This window comes from Montipora foliosa, chromosome 6, assembly GCF_036669935.1.
Source record: "Montipora foliosa isolate CH-2021 chromosome 6, ASM3666993v2, whole genome shotgun sequence".
Lineage (NCBI taxonomy): Eukaryota > Metazoa > Cnidaria > Anthozoa > Scleractinia > Acroporidae > Montipora > Montipora foliosa.
The window spans coordinates 71,584,960-71,595,907 of record NC_090874.1 but is presented as its reverse complement, the minus strand read 5'-3'; the positions used below and the strand labels follow the sequence as shown (position 1 = coordinate 71,595,907).

Sequence of the window (10,948 nt, the reverse complement as noted above, 5' to 3'; positions counted from 1 at the left end):
GTGCGGTGCGAGTCAACAATTAAAAAAGTTATTTCAGAGAGGAGGGGAGAGAAAGGAAAAAAATAAACAAGTTTTTTTACCAGCTAAGGGTCGGTCCGTACAGCGAAAAACTGTGACCACTGCCACGATACCCTACTACTAACCGCCCCGTCACATAGTGGAACAGCTGCCTCTTCATGTCACCAAGCAAAGAACTTGCACCAATCCTAAACAAATTAGGACGTGTTCACTCATCTCCAAGTTCCTCTTACATTAAGGATAGCCAAGTTAAAGCATCTTTAGAATTCCACCTGCAGGCTTGAATCCAACTTTATGACCCGTTTGCTGAAAAAAAGAAACGAGGAAATGAATAGTTCTGCTCCAATGGCGTTTTTGCACCTGTCCTAACCATGCAGACTCTCTGTTTGTTTGTTTGTTTGTTTGTTTATTTAAAACAGTTAGACGTAGAAATAAAAGATTGTACTCATTGAAAAAAGTTACTATTGACTTGAAAATCGGCATTGGGAACACCATTTAAGAATCCAGTACTTTTTCTTTTTTACTATTAGAGGCGCAATGCCAATCATTACCTAGTATCTGTGCAGCGGAGGTAAACAACTTTTCACGCACAGCAGCATAGGCTGGACAGAACAAGAGGCAATGCTTAAAGTTCTTATCTTTCCATTTTCTTTTTATTTACGGAAAACGACAAGAACCCTCCGCTAAAAGTAATTATCGAGAATAAACCCGGCTTTTACAGTTCCAGACATCTTTTTCAAGGCTTAAACCGCATTAAAAAGCGTATTTTCGGATTTCTGAGCTGTTTTGACCGAGCGACGAAGTCCTGGGCTGATCGCAGAAGGAGTAACTCACTTTGCATTCACGCGCTTTACTACCGTGGTAAGTGACAGTATAAGTTCTCTTTTGTATGAAAAGATAACGAATGGAATGAAATTGCACTCTACGAACATTTCACTGACATTTCACTACCAACACGGCGACAACTTACTCCTGTTACGTCACAGGACCCAGTCCCCCTTCGCGCTTGATCAAATCTGGGTTACTTAAATGTGCCAAAAAAAAACCTTAAGAACGTGGAATCCGCGAATAATTTTTGAAAAAGTGTATCAACGTACCATTCAACTTTTCTTCTAAAAGGTAAAAAGTCATAGGCACTTTAATGTCTTCAAGAGGTGCACAACAAAGAGTACAAGCTGGCGACTAATGACTTCTTTTTTTTGACCGATGGAATTTTAAAGCGCTGAAATTAAGCCTTACACGAGTGTGATTAACTGATGCTGCACGATAGTCTCTCTGTTACAATCTCGACCAACAGTTTCATTTCTCACCAGTTTTCGCTACTGACAGTAGCATCCCAAATCAAAGGTCAGTCACATTCTGCATTGTGATTGGCGGATTTCAATCGAGTTTCTCAGTTTGTGTCTTGAACAGTCAAGCAAAATGTCAACATCCCTATAAAGGATCAGCGGCATTAAAAAAATGACTCAGTTGTTCGACAGTTCAACTTCAGAATTTGCAAGTTTTTTAAAGGTGCAGTAAAATACACTGCTAGCAGTTGTGTTTTTTTAAGGTCAGCCAAGGCAACTGCTTCAGACATGAAGAAAAACAACCTTACCTTGGTTGTCATTATTTTCTCCCGGTTGGTTCCTTTCAAGTGAAAACATGGCATCTGACAGGATGCGGCGATGCGGATCCGCATAATTCACTAAAATCCGCATCTTCCGCATAATTCCGATATTTTCCGCAAAAAACAGAAGAAATACCCGATATTAGTGATAAAGCAGCTCCTTAACATCCTCAAAAACATAAAAGCCGAAGAAGTTGACTGTTTTGAAACGCTTATTTTCCTGAACATTGAAGAAAACACACCATTTCGTTCGCAAGATGAAAGTTCGTAAGAAAGATCGTAAGCAGTTTCCGCGCATTTTTTAGCCAATGAGCCTGGACACAGTTTTTGTTCCTACAATGCTTTCCATTGGACGAGAAACAGTTACTCTTCAGCAAATGAGGTGACTGATAAGAAACTAAGTCAATGATCGAGGGAATGGATCGCGCTCCAAAGGTATTACAATTTTGCTCCATTATCTTCAAATTGAAACAAAATTCATGACGAGAAACAAAATAATTTTTTATCGCTTTATTTATTTTACCAAAAGTTGCGGCAAAATCCCAACTCCTAACCCTTTTATTTCAACGGTGAAAGCTGGTCGCAAATTGGTGACTCCTCCATGTATTTTAATCACAAAGGGCAAAAATTCAGTCACAAATGCGATTGTATTGGTTGCAATTTCGATTACGGATTTACCGTAAGCATGTAAATACATTGGACGGGCCTAATTATTAGTTTTATAACTTGTTTAAATTTCCGCATAATCCGGTGTAATTTCCGCATAATCAACGCATGTTTCCGCATAATACGGCCAAAAATTTCCGCGTAATCTTTAATTTTTTCCGCATCCTATCAGAAGCCATGTGATAATATGATTCGGAACGCTCAGGACTCTAACTTCGAAGGGCCTGTTATCAGTCTTGCTATAAAATGATAAACCTAAGTTACCTGGTAGTAATCCCTGACAGCTCGCACCATGACTAACGCCACAGGAAACGTTGCATTAACTGATTCCTTGCCTGTGGATGTTTTGATGAAGTCTGAACCCGCCATCATGCAAACCAGACTGGCTTTGTACACATTGGTCAGTGAGCCCAGTTCACCTAAAGGATTTATATATTATAACGAACGCAAACATCGATAAAATAACAAGTAACAGTTAAATTGATGATCTTTATGCAATTTAAGGGTTATACATACAAAAATTATGAACTGAATGCATGACAATCCTAATATCAAATTAGTTTCACGTCGTCAAAATCACGTGTCCAGAAGATTCGGGCTACTAATCAGATGTAAGCTTGAGAAATAGATCAAAGAGAGTCCCTTAAGATCTGCAGCTATAGTCGTTCAAAAAGCCAATGAAAACTAACCAGCGAAAAAAATCCAACTGAGGCTCGAATTTTGCCTGTCTAAGAAGCTGTGAGCTTCTAATTTTATGCTGAAGGAAAGCAAGGTTTTAACTCAAAAGTGAAGACTAAAAATCTTGAGGGAACTTTAATCAGAATTTTAAATTGCAACTTCAGTTTCCAGTAATTCAGGAATACCTTAATAAGGTTTTGAACAACTGGGCCCAGAACACTAACAACCCATTAAGATTTTACAACAAACACAAAGGGTTGGCATTAGGGAAACCCTTTTGAGGTTCCTTAAGAATTTTCAAAACATCACAAGTGACCATAAATCACAAAATGCACAAGCAAGTTCATATGATTTTTCATTTATTGTGTACTCAACAAAAATAATTACTCCATCACTGTGTTTTTACAGCAACTTTGGTATGTATAACCTCCATGGCACTCAGAAACCAATTAATATGCATTCGCCATTGACCAATCAGAAACACGTTTTATCTGCTAAGTATAACAATTCTGCAATAACCACAGTACATCAAGTCACCTGATTTGCCACATATATGTACATGACAAGATAAAACTGCAGTACCTGTTGCAATGATGGTTTTTAGATGAGCTTCCCTACAGGCCTTGCACATTGCCATCACTTCATCATAAAGTGCTTTCCAGTTTGCCTCTAGTACAAATGCTCTGCTGATCACAATGTCTATTTCCGCTGCACCGGATGCCACAGCACATTCTATTTCTTCCAGTCTCTGTTTAATAGGTGTTTGACCTGATAAAACCATAAGCCCATCATCTTACATGTAATGTTCTGGAAAAGTTTCACCATGGAAGTAACGTAGGGTGTATGCAGGTAGCATTAATTTTATTTGTTTGACCCCAAGGGGATGGGGACTATGGGTAAGAGGTCAATAATTTATTGTTCGTCACTGTGTTTTACTGTTCAAACCTAGGCTCCTGCACAGAACAATGCATTCTGGTCACTCTGCAGTGTGTTCTGGTCAAAAGTAAAATGCTCAAGATTTTGCACAGATTTGCCTCAGATTTTGATTTATTTTTGCTACAGCTGACACTCACTTTGATTGCTCCAGAGCAAAAATACATGTATGTGCATAAAGAGCAAACTAATAAGTGCAGTTTTCGAAATGCCAATTTTACATCAATTACAAGATAGATAATACTATATTAGCACCTAATAGAAAATAAGTATAATACATAATACCACGAGCAGTCCCTCCACGCGATTCTGGTGTGGTTTCACCTAAACTTGACAGCTAGGAGCCAGTTCTTGAAAGATGTAATAACTCTATTCCAGGGATATATTAGCCTTATTCCAGCACATTTATCCCCGGAATAGAGTTATTACACCTTTCAGGAACCCGCCCCAGATCGAAAGGGGTTCAGTACGGTGTAGTACAGGGCTCGAAATTGCGACCAATGCAGTCGATTAGCGATTGGATGTTTTCCTTCTGTGACTTAAATATCTGGAGAAGTCGCAAATTTGCGACTTGTTTTCAACTTCGCTCTTCCGAAACAAAAGGGTTAGCAGTTTCTACTTTACTGCTAATTTTTCTAAAATAAAAAAAGAAATGACACAATTATCTTGTTACGCGCCGTGAATTTTCTTTAAATTTGAAGCGTAATTTAGCTGCGATGTTCATGCACAACTTCCTTCCATTCATTTACCCTTTCAGCGGTTTTTTACACACAAGTATTGCGGGCTCATATTTTGTTTGCTAAACCGCTGACAACAAAATGCAGCGCGACTATTTTGCGACTAATGATTTGCGAAATTGCGACTAAATTTTCTTGTCTTGTCGCAAAATTGCGACTGGATTTTTTCGTTAATTTCGAGCCCTGTTAAGTAAGGCATTACTTCTGTACCGAAACATCGACAAAGAATTATTTACCAAATTTCGAGAAATCGAGCAAATTTCAACGAGAATTCGAGCATGCAAGCAATTGCGAAAATTTTGCGAGCACGTGTAAGCGAGCACTCGTCTAAAGTTTGCGAGCAAATCGAGCAATGGCCAAATTGCGGCGAGCAGGGATCATTCGGTACCCCTAAAAGCATAAGGGTTTGTATGGGACATTGTGAACGGTGTTTAGGAGTCGAAAATAAAGAAGATGAATCCAACAAATTGCCGCACCTTGTCTTCTTGATACCTTATCAGTGTTTCTGTGGTATACATTGGCCATTTCAACGTGATTCCAGTGAGTTGTAAGTTCGCTGTTTTCTCTTTCTCTGTTCATTCATTTTATTATATATATGCGAGAGCAACGGTAGAACTAAAACTCGTTAGAATCGCGCTGAAACGGCCAGAACTGCTAAGAACATACCATAAATAAGACAAGGAGGCAAGGTGAGAAATTGTGATGTACTTTTATTTCTATTTTAATTCCCTTAGTAATGATCGTTAAATTCCCCATAAAAAACCCTTATAAAATTTGTGTTACGCGATTCTTTGTGAGCCTCTAATCATTGCAAATGAAAAGACTGAAACTCGAACAGGAAGTGGTGGCCTTGCGAAATGAATTTTGCCGGGGATCATGAGTGTGGCAATAATATACCACGCAGAAAGATTGAATTCTATGAAATGAAATTTACAGTTGAAGAACTGAGTGTACTAGTGTGCTGCTCCTTTTTTTCAGTCCACTGGGAGAAGAAATTCTTTCGTATCAACTCAACTGTTTTTTGAAGTCAAAGACACAAGCAGAATATTGGTTTAAAGACAATCATGGTTAAGAAGCCTTTGTGGACGATTGGGATATAGGTAGCTAGCCGCGGTTGAACAAATGCCAACTACACGATCATAGTTATATTCTTGTGTTCATCAACTAAGGAAGCAACCAAGAAACTATGCAGCTGTACAACAACTGTTCAGGTTTACAACAGCAACAACAACTAACCAGCACCAACTACTGCAAAAATGGTATATCTTAGAGCGGTTTTCAAATGAGTGTCGTAAAACCAAAACCAAGCTAATTACTTTGGCCAATCAAAAAGCACTGAGACAATCCAGTAAACCAATCAAAATTCGAACTAATTACACGTAGCCGACACAAAGTGCGAGAAAGTGTGCACGATTGGTTTTGGTTTCACTTCTGATTGGTTGAAAAAGTGGCGGGAGAAATTTGAACCAATCATTGCGTGAAGTAATGCAAAACCAAAGTAATTCTCTAATTACTTTCGACACTCAGGGTGCGTTCGATTGGGAAATCTGGATTTAGATCTTAAAATCTGGATCTTCGAATTTCCAAGCGAACACAAAATCCGAAAACGGATTTCGCGACGAATTTTGTTAATTCAGTGAAGTCCTTACCCGACATGAATTTCCAATTAGTGAATTTGCGATAAAATCCGTTGTCAGATTTTGTGTTCGATTGGAAATCCGAAGATCCAGATTTTAAGATCTAAATCCGGATTTTCCAATCGAACGACTTAATTGGTTATCTTCTCGGAAAAGGTGTGTTTTGCGCACCGTCGTTGAAGACGGAAAATACAGACAAAAACATGAAATATAAAGATTTGTCGAGTTTCATAACCATCTCTATGCATTAACTATGGTTGAAGCTACAACAGAAAATTCAAATTCGTTGCCTTGCTGTCACGTTCTCCGTAAAATTTGAGAATGGTCATTTCACGTCGCAGATTTGCCGAAAACGAGAAAGAAATGTACAAAAATGAAAAGTACACGTGCAGAACGTGCAAAGCTATTGTTTTTACTCATTAAATATGCAACATTTGTGACCTTGTCGTTGCCGTCGCGTCGTAGATCTTAAACTCCCTAATATTCACACATGTCTACGAGGCTTTATGGTCAAATTTGAATACTATTCAAACTTCATTGAATATTCATGATCCCTCACGATGCTTTGATATGCATCGGTGTCAGTTTAGCTTGTAAGTCTCGGAGAAACATCTCCAAAGATGGCTGAGGGCCAGGCGCGTATTGCAACCAATTTCAACCAACGAGAGGTGGAAGAGATAGCTGAAAGAATTCAACCAAATACTGGCGGCCTACCGAATACTGATGTTTCTGCTGAGGCTCCTCCGAGAACGAATGGTTCAGGTCAAAATCTTTCTTCTGGTTTTCAACAGCTTTCAACAGCGAATTCAGAGCAAGCAGTGCCGATAGAGAGTAGTTCGGTTGAGAGCACTTCGGCGGAGGTAAGAAGTTGGTTCTTTGCTTGGTTGGCGGCCAATTTCGTGTTTGTCATTAGTAATGTACTTTTCTTAGCCGTAGTTTTTATTAGGAGCACATGGCTGGTAATTTATGCACGATTACTTGGCATTCTTGTTGGCCCTTTTTCTTTGTTCGGTTGTTGGTTTCGGTCATTGTGGCGGGGATAGTTTCCCTTTAAGTACTGGACGCGCCTGGCCCTCTTTATCCTTGTCTCTGGCACCATAATCCTAATGTTGTATTAATTTATTCTAGATTTAACTTGACTGGCTTGCCGTGTTTAGATATCTGGCGAATTTATGTTGAGTGAGAGTAGCTCTCTCTCTTATCCTGGTGAATTTGGAAGAGGAGAGACGTGAGACTGTTGTGTCAATCAATAGGTGATTAAAAAAAGGGGAAATTAAGTGAGACTGTTGTTGTGTCCATTAAGAGGTGTGACTGTTGTGTCCACCAAGATGTGAGACTGGTGCGTCCACCGATCGTGAGACTGTTGTGTCCGCTAAGAGATGAGACTGTTGTGTCCACCAAAAGATGAGTTTGCTGTGTCCCCCAAGTGACGAGATTGTTATGCCCACCGAGAGGTAAATTGTTGTGTTCACCAAGAGTTCAGACTCTTTGAGCTGGGGACTGTGCTAGGTGTCATCCAAGAGATAAATGGGCAATTGGTGCAGCTAAGGAAGGAATTGGAACAAATGAAACAATCTGCCAACAGTCAGATAGGTCAGACCGCTCTTGCGAGTGTTCAGGCGTTGATAAAGAAACCTCCAGAGCTGTTTGATCAATATGCAGCTATGGCGGCTTTGGAGAACCTCGTAAATGTTGCAAAGGATAAAGGGGATTCGGAGGCGGGAAAATATTCGATTATTCTACGCCAGTGACGTCCTCTGGTTGGCAATTGATGCAATTCGCGATTCAGAGCGTAATTATAAAGTTAGTAGCGACCAAGCAAGAGGCGGAGGTAGCTAAGGTTGTGGAGAAAGCGTTGAAATCTGCTAATCAGCTAAAAGAGGAGACAGGGCAGAGAAGGTCACACCCTTACCAGAGGGGAAGGGGTAGAAGACCCTTTAATTCAAAAAGCTTTGCATGTGGGAGACCCGGACATTTGCAAGATTTTGTCCGTTTGAGCAAGCGCCATTGGATTCGAAAAAAGACATTAACATGGTGTATTTTGTGTACTTTTGAACATTTGGCGACCGATTATCTGTGCATTTATGAAACGGAATAAGGACTAAGGATTATGGACTGGACTTTAGTTATTTGTTGTGTCTTGTTAATTGTAATAAAGGGCATTTAATGAAGTGTTTTTAAAGGTTTCTATTCTTTTGTGCGCTCTCCTACTTACACAAACATACACACACGCAAACACACGTACTCCTATTGGTTTTGAGCGCATTTCGGAAAATCAATTTTTTCTTAACCCTTCAAAGGTGGGATGACTCAGCAAGCGTTTTGTCTTATAGGGCATTCCCTTTTTGCCACGATTTTTCTGGCGGATGACTCATTTCCTCCGGGCTTGGCTTTCCATCTAGGAGTACTAGTTCTCCTAGCCGAGTATAATGGTTTTTCGTAATGATGATTGTAGCCTATGAGGAAAAAACAAAGGTTTGTGTGGCAATTTGACCCACTCTCGGCTTGTCGAAAGGTGGATCTTCGTACAACCAAATGGGTACTCCTGGATGGAACCCCAAGCCTGGTGGGTCCTGAGATGTTGCTCAATGAGGTTCTCCGCACTCTTAGTGGAGATTTGCGCCAAGTGGCTGATATCTCCTTCCGTGACCCTGATACATTTAAAGCGGGAGAAATTCATAAACATTTTGATACCTGGAAAGTAATTTTAGAGGGCTACCAGCGACAGGAGAGGTTCTTACAATGGATTCGTAAGGAGTAAATGTTGTTAACTTTATGAGACCCTTTAAAGGAATATTCAGGGGTGTTCACTATGATTGTGATATCCCCCCGGCAAGGGTCATGGGTAATCATAGTTCATGCAACAAGTTTTCGGACTTTTGCACACTTTGGAAGAGCGCCCATTGACTGGGGCGGTTCGCGTATGGGGGAAGGTTGGTGAGATTGCCCCTCCCCGATTGGTCCTACCGCTGACTGTCGAACCTTCTAAACCAAGGCTGTGTATTGATGCCAGATTCCTTGATCTGTGGATGAGAGATTCCCCCTTCTCGTTAGACAAGCTTAGAGATGTGCCTCGTTATGTTTATCCTGATTCGTTAATGTCTAAGATAGACGATGAATCGGGGTATGACCACGTGTTACTTACAGAAGAGTCTGTGCAGTACTTTGGAATAAGGTGAGGGGATTGATGGTTGGTTTGCACAACGCTTCCCTTCGGTTGGAAGAGTTCTCCTTTCGTCTATCAAACTTTAGGTTTGTCGGCAACGCATTTCTTTAGGAACATTGGAATTGCGTGCCCCCTTTAGTATAGATGATCGTCTGAATGGGGAAATCTTATTGGTCTAGGCCGATAGCAGAGAGAAATGCTGTTCACAGCAAACATTCTGCGGAAGCTGCCCTCTACATTGTGTGCAAGCTATTAGTTCATCTGGGCTATTTTTTGGGTTTGGGAAAGTGTGCACTGAGACCTACTAATTGCATCACATATCTTTAAATGGAAGTGAATTCCTCCTTACAGGCATTTCAGATTCCTGTCGGGAAAAAAGTTAGCTTCGCTGCACTGAGAGAGGAGGTTTTCAGCGGGTCTGTGAATATCCCGGTTAAGACGTTGCAACGACTTATGGGAAAGGCTATATCTTTTTCATTATCTTTCCCCGGCGCAAAGTTTTTCGTTCGGGAGATGGTTTGGCGTCTGGTACGGGGCTTACGAAAATTACCCCGGCGCTTAAGGAAGAGATCCTTTTCTGGAGGTTTTTAGATGATTGGACTGGTCATGTTCCGTGGCGGTTGGAAAAACATGTTGAGATTGAACTCTCAACAGAAGCGTCCCAATCACGTTGGGCTGGTGTGATTTACCGTCAACATACAGATCTTGTGTTGGGTGATTTCTGAGAGGCACCTTAACCAAGGAGAATATCAACATTAAAGAGTTTTGGGCGGTAGCTAAGGTGCTCGAGGCATTGCCTGCAGAGATAAGGGATTGTCGAGTTCATGTCCAGGTGGATAATCAGAAAGTTTTACATACATGGATGGGCCGGGGCGGACGCGCACGTGGCATGTATCCGATTGCAAAGAGGATTTTTCACTTGACCCAGGCAAAGAATCTCCATTTAACCATCTCCTTTGTCGCTTCAGCGAACAATCCAGCGGATGAATTTTCAAGAAATTTGTCAGCCGGACTCTATGCTGTCGTCATCCAAGTGTTGGAATAAGGTCCAAGACCTGTTTAGTGGTCCTTCTGGTCATAACCTCGACTTAATGTCACTTGATTCTAATGTCCAGCGAGATCGTTTTTGGCGAGCCGTTACCGCATTTCACACCATACCCCACACCTGGCTCTGTTGGTGTTGATGTATTTAGTCAGAACTTGCAACATTGTGACGGGAAGGAGGTTAACACATATGTTTTCCCTCCTTTTGGCTTGATACACCCTCTGCTAGGTTATCTTCAATCCCAGAGAGCAATTGTGACTATGGTGGTCCCTGGGAAATCCCCTCGTCCTCCTTGGTGGCCAACTATTGTATCCATGTCTTCGACAGGCGTTGTCCTTGCCAGAAATGGTGCCTTAGATGTTTTGCTTGCCCCTGCCAAGCGTGGATTTAAACCGACAAGATTGAATTCTGACTTATGGGTTTTTCAAATTGACAGATTCTAATATGTAGGGTTTCCTT

At 40.9% G+C, this 10,948-nt stretch overlaps 1 pseudogene; it reads right to left on the bottom strand.

Annotated features, from left to right (window-relative positions):
• Positions 1-267: 267 nt before the first annotated feature.
• LOC138005996 (deoxyribose-phosphate aldolase pseudogene) lies at positions 268-3,752 on the bottom strand (annotated as a pseudogene).
• Between the last annotated feature and the right edge of the window lie 7,196 nt (positions 3,753-10,948).